Source organism: Rhinoraja longicauda, chromosome 1 (genome assembly GCF_053455715.1).
Source record: "Rhinoraja longicauda isolate Sanriku21f chromosome 1, sRhiLon1.1, whole genome shotgun sequence".
NCBI lineage: Eukaryota > Metazoa > Chordata > Chondrichthyes > Rajiformes > Arhynchobatidae > Rhinoraja > Rhinoraja longicauda.
Window position 1 is genome coordinate 35444474 of NC_135953.1, and position 15253 is coordinate 35459726.

Genomic DNA, 15253 nt, shown 5'->3' on the forward strand with positions numbered 1-15253 from the left:
TTGGTTGTTGCAGGAAGATTCTTAACTGGTATTAGCAATCTGGCCATTGTAATGATGTTCTGTTACTACCCCCAATGGCAATATGGTAAATTTGGCATGGTAACATGATTATCTTTGATTTTCATTACATTTTATTGAACTGAAGCAGATGGCACGATAATAATGGTGCTGCCGAATTATGTTTCATGTGTCATTTTAAATTACTGTAATAGGATATTATGGAATCCTGATCTTTTGAACAAGGTGCTGTCTTTGCTTGTAGGTCATTACCCATTACGAAAAATGTGAACAGTGTTAATTGATTATTAAATTATTAGGGTAGTAATTAAGAAAACCTAGTTGCTCAGTTTCAATTTAATTTCTGCTGGAATTAACTTTGAATAAAGAGATACATTTTACAGTTACTATTTCCTGGTATTCAACAGTCATTATCAGTTTGGGAAAGAACTGCAGATGCTGGTTTGAATCGAAGGTAGACTCAAAATGCTGGAGTAGCTCAGCGGGACTGACAGCATCTCTGGAGAGAAGGAATGGGTGACATTTTGGGTCGAGACCCTTCTTCATAGTGATCAGTCTGAAGAAGGGTCTCAACCTGAAACGTCACCCATTCCTTCTCTCCAGAGATGCTGCCTGTCCCGCTGAGTTACTCCAGCATTTTGTGTCTACGTTCATAATCAGTTGATGGTCAACATTGCTTAATGGTGAAAATAATTTTTTTAATCCTCGAAAATATATTAAACTTTCATTCCAAGTTCACTGTATAGTAAAACTTGGGAATTAATTTGCATGTGTCCAGTCACCATGGAGCAACGGAGAACCAAGAATTATAACCCGAGCAACTTCAGAAAATATGGAGGTTGATAGAGGCAGTCCATGGGGATTCAAAACAGCACATACAAATATGGGACAAATCACATCAGTATACTGAGCTCACATGTGTGGATGTCTCTTAATAACTAATGTGGCAATGATCAATTAGGTCACATGATCATGTTTAGTTATTACATTATTCCAAAAAGCTCTTGTATTCTGCCACTATGCAAACTATTAAACTAATAAAACAGCTCAGAAAACCTTGTCCCCTAAATGTTTTACTATTATTTTATTTTTAAAATAACAGTTGATTATTCATTATAACAAACTTAAGCTAATAATTAAATTCAATGAGACACAAAATATATTCTTCAGATTTCTAGCCATCCCTCATTTAAGAATGTACTCCATTTGATTTGTTTTCTCTTCAAAGTAGATAATGTTGAATTTGTTTGCATTGGAATTCATTTGCTGCAGTTTTTCCCATTTGTTTAATCTATCAATATCTCTTTGTACTGTCTAATCTGCTTGCAATGCTGCCCATCCTTGTGTCATTTTAAATTACCACAAAGTATACCAAAGAATGCTGTTCTTTTGAACATTTATGGAAAATAATTATTGCACTTTCACAGTGCTGGTTGGTGCAATCATCTCCATAAAAGTGCGAAGGCATGGCCAGGCAATATTGTACATTCAATGTCTATTTACTATATATATGTGGATATATGGTTTACATGCACACACATATACACACACACACATATATATATATACTCCACAGAGAGATTTGTTATAAACCACACACACACACACACACACACACTCATATACCTATATATATTATATATATATATATATATATATGTGTGTGTGTGTGTGTGTGTGTGTGTGTGTGTGTGTGTGTGTGTGTGTGTGTGTGTGTGTGTGTGTGTGTGTGTGTGTGTGTTATATGTGGTTTATATATATATTATGTATGTGCGTGTGTGCACGTGTGTGTGTGGTTTATAACAAATCTCTCTGTGGAGTATGTTGTGCTTACCTGATATGATAACTCATCAATGATAGTGACGTACTAACAGTTACAGTGAAGTCACACACTTCCATTGGTATTCTCGGCGGTCACGGTGGCACAGCGACAGAGTTGCTGCCTTACAGCGCTTGCAGCGCCAGAGACCCGGGTTTAATCCCGACTATGGATGCTGCCGGTTCAGAGTTTGTATGTTCTCCCCGTGACCGTGTGGGTTTTCTCCAAGATCTTAGTTTTCCTCCCACAATCGAAAGACGTACAGATTTGTAGGTTAATTGGCTTGGGTGTGTAAACTTGGTACAAGTGTAAATTGTCCCTAGTGTGTGGAGGCTTGTGTTAATTTGTGGGGATCGCTGGTCGGTGCGGACTTGGTGGTCTGAAGACCCTGTTTCTGTGCTGTATCTCTAAATTAAACTAAGTGCCGATCCAAAAGTCTCTAAACTGCCACTAACATAAGTATCTGACTCAACCATCACCCCCAGCAGCATATTACAGACACTCATCACCTTCTATGTGAAAAACATGCCCTGCACATCTCCTTTAAACTTTGCCCCTCTCACCTTAAAGCTATACCCGAGGCTATTCAAATTTTCCTTTTTTGGGAAAAAAGTTCTAACTCTCAATCCTATCTATGCCTCTCATCATTTTATTTACTTATATCAGGTCCCCTTGCAACCTCCAGGGTTCCAGGGAAAACAATCCAAGTCTGTCCAATCTCACCCTGTAAGTAATACCCCCCAATCCAGGCATCATTCTGGTCAACCCCCTCTTCACCCTTTCAATGGTTTAATGGTGCCTTGTACTCGCATGTGGGAACGCTCAGTGAAATTCTTGTCTTATTTACAGTTCAGTAAAGTATTGCCATAACTAAGCACAATCCCCGAATAGCAAAGTGTACCGAAATAGTCCACTGAGATTGCATGCACGAGGTGCCAGGTTTTGGCATGATTTTCAAAGTCCAGTCCACACTCAAGGTCTTATGAGCGGCATCTGATCCAGGCGAGCCCCAGGCTGCTGCAGGATCTCCAGCCATCGTCTTCCTTGGACATCTGGATCTATTAGCGAACTGACATCCCTCTCCTTTAGATATGTAAAAAGGAAAAGATTAGTGAAGACATATGTAGGTTCCTTACAGTCAGAGACAGGTGAATTTATAATGGGAAACAAGTAAATGGCAGAACAGTTAATCGAGTACTTTGGTTCTGTCTTCACTGAGGAAGAGACAAACAATCTCCCAGAAATACTAGGGAAAAGAGGATCTAGTGGGAGGGAGCAACTGAAGGGAATCCACATTAGTCAGGAAATGGTGTTGGGTAAACTGTTGGGACTGAAGGCAGATAAATCCCCAGGGCCTGATGGTCTGCATCCCAGAGTACTCAAGGAGGTGGCCCTAGAAATCGTGGATGCATTGGTGATCATTTTCCAATGTTCGATAGACTCTGGATCAGTTCCTGTGAACTAGAGGGTAGCTAAAGTTACTCCACTTTTTAAGAAAGGAGCAAGAGAGAAAATGGGGAATTATAGACCAGTTAGCCTTACATCGGTAGTGGGGAAGCTGCTTGAGTCGATTATTAAAGATGTAATAGAAGCGCATTTGGAAAGCAGTGACAGGATCAATCAAAGTCAGCATGGATTTATGAAGGGCAAATCATGCTTGACTAATCTTCTGGAATTTTTTGAGGATGTAACAAGTAGAATGGATAAGGGAGAGCCAGTGGATGTGGCATATATGGACTTTCAAAAAGCCTTTGACAAGGTCCCACACAAGAGATTAGTGTGCCAAATTAGAGCACATGGTATTGGGGGTAGGGCAATGGCATAGATAGAGAACTGGTTGGCAGACAGGAAGCAAAGAGTAGGAATTAACGGGTCCTTTTCAGAATGGCAGGCAGTGACTAGTGGGGTGCCGCAAGGCTCGGTGCTGGGACCCCAGTTATTTACAATATATTCTGTATTAACGATTTAGACAAGGGAATTAAATGTAACATCTCCAAATTTCCGAATGACACAAAGCTGGGTGGCAGTGTGAGCTGCGAGGAGGATGCTATGGCATTGCAGGGTGACTTGGAGAGGTTGGGTGAGTGGGCAGATGCATGGCAGATGCAGTATAATGTGGATAAATGTGAGGTTATCCGATTTTGTGGCAAGAACAGGAAGGCAGATTATTATCTGAATGGTGTCAGATTAGGAAAAGGGGAGGTGCAAAGAGACCTGGGTGTGCTTGTACATCAGACACTGAAAGTAAGCATGCAGGTACAGCAGGCAATGAAGAAAACTAATGGCATGTTGGCCTTCATTACGAGAGGATTTGAGTATAGGAGCAAGGAGGTCCTACTGCAGTTGTACAGGGCCTTGGTGAGACCGCACCTGGAGTATTGTATGCAATTTTGGTCTCCTAATTTGAGGAAGGACATTATTGTAATTGAGGGAGTGCAGCGTAGGTTCACCAGGTTAATTCCCGGGATGGCGGGATTGACATATGATGGAAGAATGGGTCGACCAGGCTTGTATTCACTGGAATGTAGAAGGATGAAAGGGGATCTTATAGAAACATATAAAATTCTTAAAGGATTGGACAGGCTAGATGCAGGAAAATTTTCCCGATGTTGGAATCTGTGGAACTCTCTGCCACAGAAGGCAGTGGAGGCCAATTCACTGGATGTTTTCAAGAGAGAGTGTTAGATTTAGCTCTTAGGGCTAAAGGAATCAAGGGATATGAGGAAAAAGCAAGAACTGTGTACTGATTTTGGTTGACCAGCCATGATCATATTGAATGGCAGTGCTGGTTCGAGGGGCCGAATAACCTACTTCTGCACCTATGTTTCTATGTTTCTATGTTTTCCTCACCCATCCAACTTTGTGCCCCAAGGGCACCTGGGGGTACCCATGTCCTTTGGTATGATTGTGCTTATGTATAGGAAGATTTTACTGAATTCTCTGCAAAACAAAGAATTTCACATTTTATAATAATACATTTTTTATAATAATAAATTTTATTTGTCATTTGTAGGTTGGCACAGGGTCAACGGTATAATGAAATGTATTTGACAACGGGTCACCTCAGCAGTAATATTCCAAGGATAAATAAGATTTTTAAAATGACATTGGTAAGGTAAAAAGACAATATTAAAAATAGGTAAAAAGACACTATTAAAACTAATCAACATATATGATTTGAAATGTGTTTATGAGTTTAGAAGCCTGATGGCCTGATGGTAGAAACTGTGCTTAAGTCTGGTGGTACGCGCAGCCATACTCCTGTATCGTCTGCCTGACGGTAACAAGGAGAACATCACTGGGTGGCTGTGGTCCTTGCGGCGTGCCTTCTCGGTACAAGTGACATTAGTGTGCCATTGAACCATTGAAACGTTAAACGCACTCTCTCTCAGAGAGCACAGGTATATACGGCAAGTATAGGCAGGAAATTACTGGCTGCAAGATCAATGTATACTAAAGACCTAATTCTAACTGATATCTATTATTGGTTCGGGTTCATATTTTGGAAGTTGGCTCAGGGTCAGCTGCAAATTCCAGGTATTCAGTATCAAGTCTCAAAGGTGACTATTTAAAATGGAGTCACCAGAGATCATGCTAGCAAGAGGCAAGAGAGCAGGTAAAAAAAATTGCGACAAAATAAATTTAAGATGTTTCGCTTTTATTATCAGCATCATATATCGATCTATTTTCATAGTAAAGTCATAGTAACACATTTGCTGACATGTCTATGCATAATTCAAGAACACATTATTCCTTTCAACAACCATGTAAACCAAACTATAAACTGCTTTTATGCCAAAATTATTGTGTTTTGGAATGGGAACAGACAACAAAATCAAACATAACCTGCAATGAAATTGTGTGGAATAATAGGAGAACATACAAACATGAAACATGAATATAAATCATTTTGCGTTCAAGTCTCATTTTGGCTATACTTTTGAAACTACATCAGAATTGTAATTGTCTCTATTTATGGACAGCCTACAACTCTGCCATTGCATTTCTGTTTTCAAGATGTAAATGCATACTTTCAGCAGGTGTAAGTGATTTCTATTCTCACCACCCTTCACCCTCCAGTTTTTCCAGTTTACTATGTGAAATGAATGAGCAGTCAAATCATGTTTCATTGGTATTTTGGGGAGGTGCTGCTCTTCGTTCTATCACTGCAGCAAAAATGGCAGACAAAACCTTTCTTATACCCTAATCCCCAACTTGTAATGAAGAAGGGGTAAATTAAATGTATGTGAAATAATATGTTATTTAAAAATATTCCAGGCAATAACACACAAATCTCGAATGAAGTTTTTGTTATTTTAATAAATTTTTCCATTCTTCTTTAACTAACTTTTTCCTTATCCTTTTTTTTTTTTTTTTTTTTTTTTTTTTTTTTTTAATTTGTTTTTGGTTTTTATTTTTCTTCTCTCTCTTTTCTTTCTTTACTTCATCTATTTCTTTAGTTCTATCTAGTTTAAAAAAAAAAAAAAAGGGGCAAAAGGTATTGGAGACAATATAATAATAATTGACAATATTATCAATTTAAAAATGTATGACTGTAAAGATGTAAACAGGTTATGTACCTATCTCCAATAAAAATTTATCTTAAAAAAAAAAAATAAAAAAAAAAAAAAAATATTCCAGGCAATAACACACAAACCAAAAAAATCAAGGTCATTCTTTAAGTTTGTGTGTTGCCTCATTCTGACAGTGGAGGAGGCCAAGGACAAAAGAGTCAGAGATGGGAAGGGCTAGTAAAATGGCTAGTGACTATGAACTCCAGTAGACTCTGGTACCTCACCTGACTCATCTGACAATCTAACCCTCCTGAGATTAATCTACCTATTATTTGCCATTGCTTGCCCCAACACTTCCTCTCACCTCTCTCCATCAGTTATTCCCCTCTTCTCTATCAGTCTGATGAGTGATGTGGCATCTGTCTATATTCGGCCACAGGTGCTGCCTGACCTGTTGCCTTCCTCCAGCAGTTTTGTTTTTGCCTTAAGGGCTGAGACTTATCATCTCACATTGACAGATCAAGTGAGATTGTTGAACTTGTTTCTAAATCCATGTGCAAAGCTTATGGCATTGCCCCCCTTGGTTCCCCTTTATCAATCATCTTCAGTCAACTTGCCTGGAAGGCTTTCAGCATTGTTATGGGAACAGTAATTCCTCCTTCTTCTCTTCCGACCAAACTACTGAAAGAGGACCTACGCATCTTAAAATCAAATGGTCCTTAGTCCTTCGGCAGCTCTGGCTAATTCTCAGTCACATGAATGTTTTCTGCTGTCTGTACATGTATCTACACTGTTAGAACTGCTTGACCCCCCCCCCCCCCCCCCCCACCTCCTAATTCATAACCTGCCCTCAATCATTGAGCAGCATGGTTTCCAGCCACATGTGTTTCTATATGTTTATTGGATGCTTATATTTAGACTAGACAGTGCAGAAAGAGGCGATTCGGCCCACCGAGTCCGCACCGACCAGCAATCCCCGCATATTAACACTATCCTACACATACTCGGGACAATATTTTACATTTATACCAAGCCAATTAACCTACAAATCTGTACGACTTTGGATTGTGAGAGTAAACCAAAGATCTTGGAGAAAACCCATGCGGTTACGGGGAGAACGTGCAAACTCTGTACAGACAGCAACTGTAGTCGGAATCGAACCCGGGTCTCTGGTGCTGCAAGTGCACCGTACAGGCAGCAACTCTACCACTGCACCACAATGCCACCCAATATGTGCCAGGTCGACTCAGAATGGATAGTCTCTTCACAGCACCTAAAGGCATGATTAAATATGAAGACTATTGTGTTTGTGGAAAACAATTTTCTTTTCCGTTTTTGCTTTTATGTCTTGCTGTGTACTGTTTGGAAGGCATCAGTTCTCCTCCCCCAACTGACTAAATGTTCATTATTTAGCTGCACGCTAATTCCTTTGTCACATCTTATTTACTTTCCATATTTCCTTACAACATAGGAAACCAGGCAGCCCTTTGAGTCTATGCCAGTTCACAGAACATGCCTATTCCCCAACGATTTGCCTTGTAACCTATTCTCCCAACATTCCTATCAATTTTACAGTGGTCAATTAGTCTACAAAACCTACTCACCAGCGGCATATGGGGCGAAAGTGAAGCACCCAGGAGGAAATCATGCAGTCATCGGGAGAACACGCAAATTCCACACTATAGCACATAAGCCTGGGTCACTGGAACTATGAATCAGCTCTGCCAGCTCTGCCACTGTGCTTATGCTCTTTCCATTTGGGGTCACTGAACATCAGTCAACAGCAGTGCACCTGCTTCTCAGCTAGAATCTGTTCCCTCTCAAACATAAAATAGTGCCAGGGCCTAGAATTGTACTAGTCTTTGTGGCTCATTTTCACACTGGGCAGCAAATGTATCAACAGAGCCGTCGGGGGAACTTTATGAATAAATTTGATTAAAAAATCCAACTCACTGCATCTCAGATAAACTCTTCCCCTGACTGGACTTCAACCTCGGTCAGAAACAGTAATGCATTATGCAATAAATTCATATCTTCCAACACAATATTGATATTTTAATATATTGCAAACCCTTACACAATGTGTCTCTACATCAATGAGTTCCATCTGTCACAGCATGCCAGTGACATTATTATGTAAATGTTTCAGGACATTTCCTTGGAAGATAGTAATATATTGCTGGCATTAGAGCTAAAAAGTTTATGAAATGTCATCTGCTTGACTGCAATAAGAAAACTAACCCAGATCCTACCATGTAATATAACTCTCTGGAATATGCATATAAACTCAATAATCATGGTAATTTTTGAGACATAAAAATCATAAGCAGAATTATTATATTGGAAGTGCATGAATGCTACCAGTTAATGCAAAGTCTGCTTTATGCATGAGGTGTTTTCTTTACCATCACATCATTTTTCAATAAAGCCCAGATTCTAAGGAGATGCCATTTTACATAATATTTTATTCGGGATTTTTTTGCATAAAGTTTTCTCAAAGACATGCAAATGGTATTTTTGTACATCACTGTTGTAAATAGGGTCTCATGTTGTTTTTGAATGTCATCCTCTGTCCACTATTTTACTGGAGTGTTTATCCTTGACAAATAGATTATTTCCACCATTGAAATCTTGAGCAGAAAAAGATGTCTAAAACATGTTAAGTGTTAATCCTCTATGAATACCAGCAATATTTTCAGGGCTTTAAAGAAAAGTGAAAGAAAAGCATGAGGCAGAGTACATGGGAGAACAATGAGGGGCTAGGGATGTAGGGTAAATACAGACAAAATATTACAAAACATAAAATAATTCTTATGGGATATAGCAATATCTATGAAATGTGGTGATTGTACTACCCTTGGTGACCGATTATGCAGTAACATTTTTATAATTCTTTCATCTCACCTGATACCCACTCAAGTAAATCTCTGCAATATTTATGGTCTAAATTTAAACATGCATATCTATAGGACACAATTGTCACTGGTTAAATAAAATGTCCATTAACATTATCCGCATAATTTCTTGATCAATGGTTTCAGAAGTCCAAAGGAAACATTGTTGCTTACCTTATTTTACTGGTTCTCCTGCCATTCTAGATTTAATGACTCTGCAACATAATTTCACCCTGTGTCTATTTGTGTGCATACTTTACCAAAATAGCTTACAAACCGAAGATCAAATGAAAGAGCAAATATTACCCCAGGCTTTCTTCCCTCATGATCAACCACCTCTTTAATCGGATTCATTTAACAGATACTACTAATTTAAAAAAAGCACAACTCTTTCTTATACCTCTTCCTTGAAGCTATTCCTGTCTGTTCATCCTGGCTCATTCCAATGATCCAGTCAGATGCAAACTTCTTAAGGTTAGATCAGTGCATCCTTTTAAGAGTGAGTAATGGGGAAGACCAAGGACATACAGATCGGCGTGGGAGTGGGAAGGAGTTAAAATAACTGAAGGGTATGAAGAAGGGTCCTGACCCAAAACGTCACCTATCCATGCTCTCCAGAGATGCTGACTGACCTGTTGAGTTACTTCGGCATTTTGTGTCTCACTTAAATGACCAAAAGCTAGAAACGGTTGTTGCAGACTGAGCGCGGTGCACCATAAAATAGTTACCTGGTCTACACTTGCTTTGCTCAGCGAAACAGTTGCCTAGTCAGGGCCATCTTGTGCTTCCCGTTGCATTTCATTTTAACTCTCCTTCTCACTACCGCACTAACTTAACTGTCTTTGGCCCTTTCCTTTGCGATGGAGAGACTCAATAAAAAAATTAAAGTACAACATCTCGTATTTCTGCTGAGTAGCTCACGAACTAATGGTATGAATGGTGAATTTTTCAATTTCACATAACTCACATCCACAGCATTCTTCTCCTCAATGCACTCAACTCCTGTGTATTGTCGAGACAAAGCATAGACTCAACAACCATTTCACTGAACCCTTGTGTTCAGTCTACCAAGGCGAACTGGATCTCCCAGTTACAAACTACTTTAACTCCCCTTCCTATTCCCATACTGACATTCTGTGTTGCCAGAGTGAGGCCACATGTAAACTAGAAGAACAGCATCTCATGTTTTGCATTGGTAGCTTACAAATTAGCGGTATGAATGTTGAATTATCAACTTATAGGTAACTTCCACAAACACCCCTCCACCCTCCTCTTCCTTATCCTGGCGGCACGGTGGCACAGCGGTAGAGTTGCTGCCTTACAGCGAATGCAGCGCCGGAGACTCAGGTTCGATCCTGACTATGGGTGCTGCCTGTACAGAGTTTGTACGTTCTCCCCGTGACCTGCGTGGGTTTTCTCCGAGATCTTCGGTTTCCTCCCACACTCCAAAGACATACAGGTTTGTAGGTTAATTGGCTGGGCAAATGTAAAAATTGTCCCTAGTGGGTGTAGGATAGTGTTAGTGAGCGGGGATCGCTGGGCGGCACGAGCCCGGTGGGCCGAAGGGCCGGTTTCTACGCTGTATCTCTAAATCTCTAAATCTAAAATCTAAATCCCCTGCTTCAGGGACCACAGTTCCCTGTGGAACTGCACAGGTCACAGTCCTCCATCATTAATATTGTCCTTCCACCACAACCCTCTGACTTCTTTCAGTAAAACAGTTCTGAACGGCCATAAGGCTGAGTGACTGGTAATCCCATGCATGCTGATCTTCTTGATCAGCTGACCATGGGAGACTTTAACAAATGCCTTACTAAAATCCATACAACATCCACAACCCTACCTCATCTACCTTATTTATCATCTTTCCATTAACCATTCCAGGAGGGATGTGGGAGCTTTGGTAATGGTGCAGAGGTTTACAAGAAGAGTACTTGGGTTAAAGTGCATTAGCTATAAGGAGAGGTTGGAGAGACTTGGATTGTTTTCCATTATCTTCCCATCACTTCGATCCATTCGTTCATCATCCTCTTCTTTTTGTTTACCATCCCCTCTTTGCCACCCCACCTCTCCTCCAATGTACTGGTCTATATTAGCAATCTTTCCTTCTTCTTCTCAGTCCTAATACAGAGTCTCAACCCAGAACATCCACTGCCACCATTTACCTCCATAGAAGCTGCTTGACCCCAGTGAGTTCTTCTAGCAGGTTTTTTTTGTTCATGTTTCCAGATCCTTAATATTAATATTGATAACTTTTCATTTCAAGAATATGCTGGGGGTGGTTAAATGATATCTACAGTGCCCTCCATAATGTTTGGGACAAAGACCCATCAATTATTTATTTGCCTCTGTACTCCACAATTTGAGATTCGTAATAGAAAAAATCACATGTGGTTAAAGTGCACATTGTCAGATTTTAATAAAGGCCATATTTATACATTTTGGTTTCACCATGTAGAAATTACAGCAGTGTTTATACATAGTCCCCCCATTTCAAGACATCATCATGTTTGGGACACAGCAATGTCATGCAAATGAAAGTAGTTATGTTTAGTATTTTGTTGCATATCCTTTGCATGCAATGACTGCTTGAAGTCTGCGATTCATGGACATCACCAGTTGCTGGGTGTCTTCACTGGTGACGCTCTGGTGTTGCAGCCATCTTCAGCTTAAACTTGTTTTGGGGACTAGTCCCCTTCAGTATTCTTTTCAGCATATAAAAGGGATGCTCAATTGGGTTCAGATCAGGTGATTGACTTGGCCACTCAAAAATTGACAGAATTGACCATTTTTTAGCTTTGAAAAACTCCTTTGTTGCTTTAGCAGTATGTTTGGGATCATTGTCTTGCTGTGGAATGAACTGCTGGCCAATGAGATTTGAGGCATTTGTTTGAACTTGAGCAGATAGGATATGTCTATGTACTTCAGGTTTCATAATGCTACTACCATCAGTAGTTATATCATCAATGAAGATAATTGAGCCACTACCTTCAGCAGCCATGCAAGAGCAGGCCATAACACCTCCACCACCATGTTTCACAGATGAGGTAGTATGCTTTGGATCTTGGGCAGTTCCTTCTCTCCGCTATACTTTGCTCTTGCCAAAACTCCGATATAAGATAATCTTCGTCTCATCTGTCCACAAGACCTTTTTCCAGAACTGCGGTTGCTCTTTTAAGTACTTCTTGGCAAACTGTAACCTGGCCATCCTATTTTTTCGGCTAACCAGTGGTTTGCATCTTGCAGTGTAGCCTCTGTATTTCTGTTCATGAAGTCTTCTGCAGAGAGTGGTGATTGACAAATCCACACCTGACTCCTGAAGAGTGTTTCTGATCTGTCGGACAGATGTTTGGGGATTTTTCTTTATTGTAGAGAGAATTCTTCTGTCATCAGCTGTGGAGGTCTTCCTTGGTCTGCCAGTCCCTTTGCGATTAGGAAGCTCACCAGCGCTCCCTTTCTTCTTAATGATGTTCCAAACAGTTGATTTTGGTAAACCTAAGGTTTGGCTGATGTCTCTAACGGTTTTATTCTTGTTTCTCAGTCTCATAATGGCTTCTTTGACTTTCATTAGCACAACTTTGGTCCTCATGTTGATAAATAGCAATAAAAGTTTCCAAAGATGATGGAAACACTGGAGGAAAGGCTAGGTGCTGAGAGCTCCCTTATACCTGCATTAGGGAGGCATTTAAACGCCCCTGAGCAATTACAAACATCTGTGAACCCATGTGTCCAAAACATTATGGTGCCCTGAAGTGGGGGGGACTATGTATAAACACAGCTGTAGTTTCTACATGGTGAAACCAAAATGTATAAAAATACCCTTTAATAAAAGCTGACAATGTGCACTTTAACCACATGTGATTTTTTCTATTACAAATCTCAAATTGTGGAGTACAGAGGCAAATAAATAAATGATGGGTCTTTGTCTCAAACATTATGGAGGGTACTGTAGCCGCAATTATTTATTTTGGTTTGAGTGAAAATGTTCCTGTGGGATTTATTTATTTTTCATTTATAACGAGTTCATGGGGATTCCTGGATGAACTGCATTTAAGCTTCTGTGATAGTTTTGTTACAGAAAGGAAACCAATGTCCTAGCAAGGATGCTGTATCATCCTGGCATGAGGCCCACTCTCTCTGGAATGAGCCATTTGTCTCGTGGAAGAAAGATGGAAAGAATAAAAGAGAGTGTGCAATTTCATCCCAGCAATCTGCTATTAACATACTGAAATGACAGATATATTGGTCTATATTTCACATTCACAGTTTAGTTTCCTATGGTATCAGAATCTATACAGAGCTGCAGTAGAAAACGTTAGTTTGCACAATGGCTACGGCACATTAATGCAAATATATGTAAACTCATCTAATAATGCATCCGAATGATGCATGAGTAAATAAGCAAACCTAATGATTGCTAATCAAAAGATGAAGGAGATAAGGATGGAGTGTAAATTCTGGCCAGCAAGAACAGCTCCAAAGTCATGAAGTGGGTTGTGAATTTCATTCAGTTGATTAGGTCATAAGTCAGAAGAGCATTTGGCCATTCGGCCCATCGAGTCAACTTTACCATTCAATCATGGCTGATCAATCTTTCCCTCTCAACCCCATTCTCCTGCCTTCTCCCTGTAAACTTTGACACCCTTACTGATCAAGAACTTTAAAAATACCCAAAGACGGCCTCCACCACCACCGGCAACAGATTCCACAGATTCACCACCCTCTGGCTAAAGAAATTCTTCCTCATCTCCTTTCTTGAGTGTGAATGAAATCATCTGGATTCATACACTTGGTTGTCCATACAAATGAACGCACAAAAATCCTGGTTATGGAAGTGCATCAGCCATTGTTTAACATTCTTAATGAAATTCAATATTTTGCCCGAATGTAGGGATATATTCAAAACTTAAGTCTGCCAAAGTATTGAAATCTAATACATTTGATAGAAGAAGATAGAGGTTGCCAAAGTAAGGGTGGAAGGTAAATCAATTCACGAGGTTAATCCCCGGGATGGCGGGACTGTCTACTGAGGAAAGATTGGAAATACTGGGCTTGCACTCACTGGAATTTAGAAGGATGAGTGGGGATCTTATAGAAACGTATAAAATTATAAAAGGACCGGACAAGCTAGATGCAGGAAAAATGTTCCCAATGTTGGGGGAGACCAGAACCAGGGTGCCACAGTCTAAGAATAAAAGGGAGGCCATTTAAAACTGAGATGAGAAAAAACTTTTTCACCCAGAGAGTTGTGAATTTGTGGAATTCTCTACCACAGAAGGCAGTAGAGGCCAATTCACTGGATGAATTTAAAAGAGAGTTAGATACAGCTCTAGGGGCTATCGGAATCAAGGGATGTGGGAGATGGCAGGCACAGGTTACTGATTGTTGATGATCAGCCATGATCACATTGAATGGCGGTGCAGGCTCGAAGGGCCAAATGGTCTCCTCCTGCACCTATTTTCTATGTTTCTAAATGTGTCACACCTGCCACTATTGAAATGTTCATCTCTATAGGGCCAGGAAGAGTTAGTTAGCAGGGACAAGGAACTGCAAGTGCTGGAATCATGCATAGGACACAAAGTGTTGGACTAACTCAGCGGGCCAGGCAGCATCTCTAGAGGACATGGTTAGGTGACGTTTTGGATTGGGAACTTTCTTCAGACTGATTGTGGTGGGGGAAAGAAAGCTGTAAAAGAGGTGGGGGTGTGACAAAGCCTGCCTAGCGATTGACACAAAAAGCTGGAGCAACTCAGCAGGACAACAGCATCTCTGGAGAAAAGGAATAGGTAACGTTTTGAATCAGAATCTCTTGTTTCCCTTTCCCCTGACACTCAGTCTGAAGAAGGGCCAAAACATCACCTATTCCTTTTCTCCAGAGATGCTCCCTGACCCGCTGAGTTACTCCAGCTTTTTTATGTCTGTCTTCCACCTACTACATGCCAGGCTTTGTCCGCTCCCACCTATTTTCCAGCTTCCTCAACTCTTGTACTATTAAAAATATAGAAACA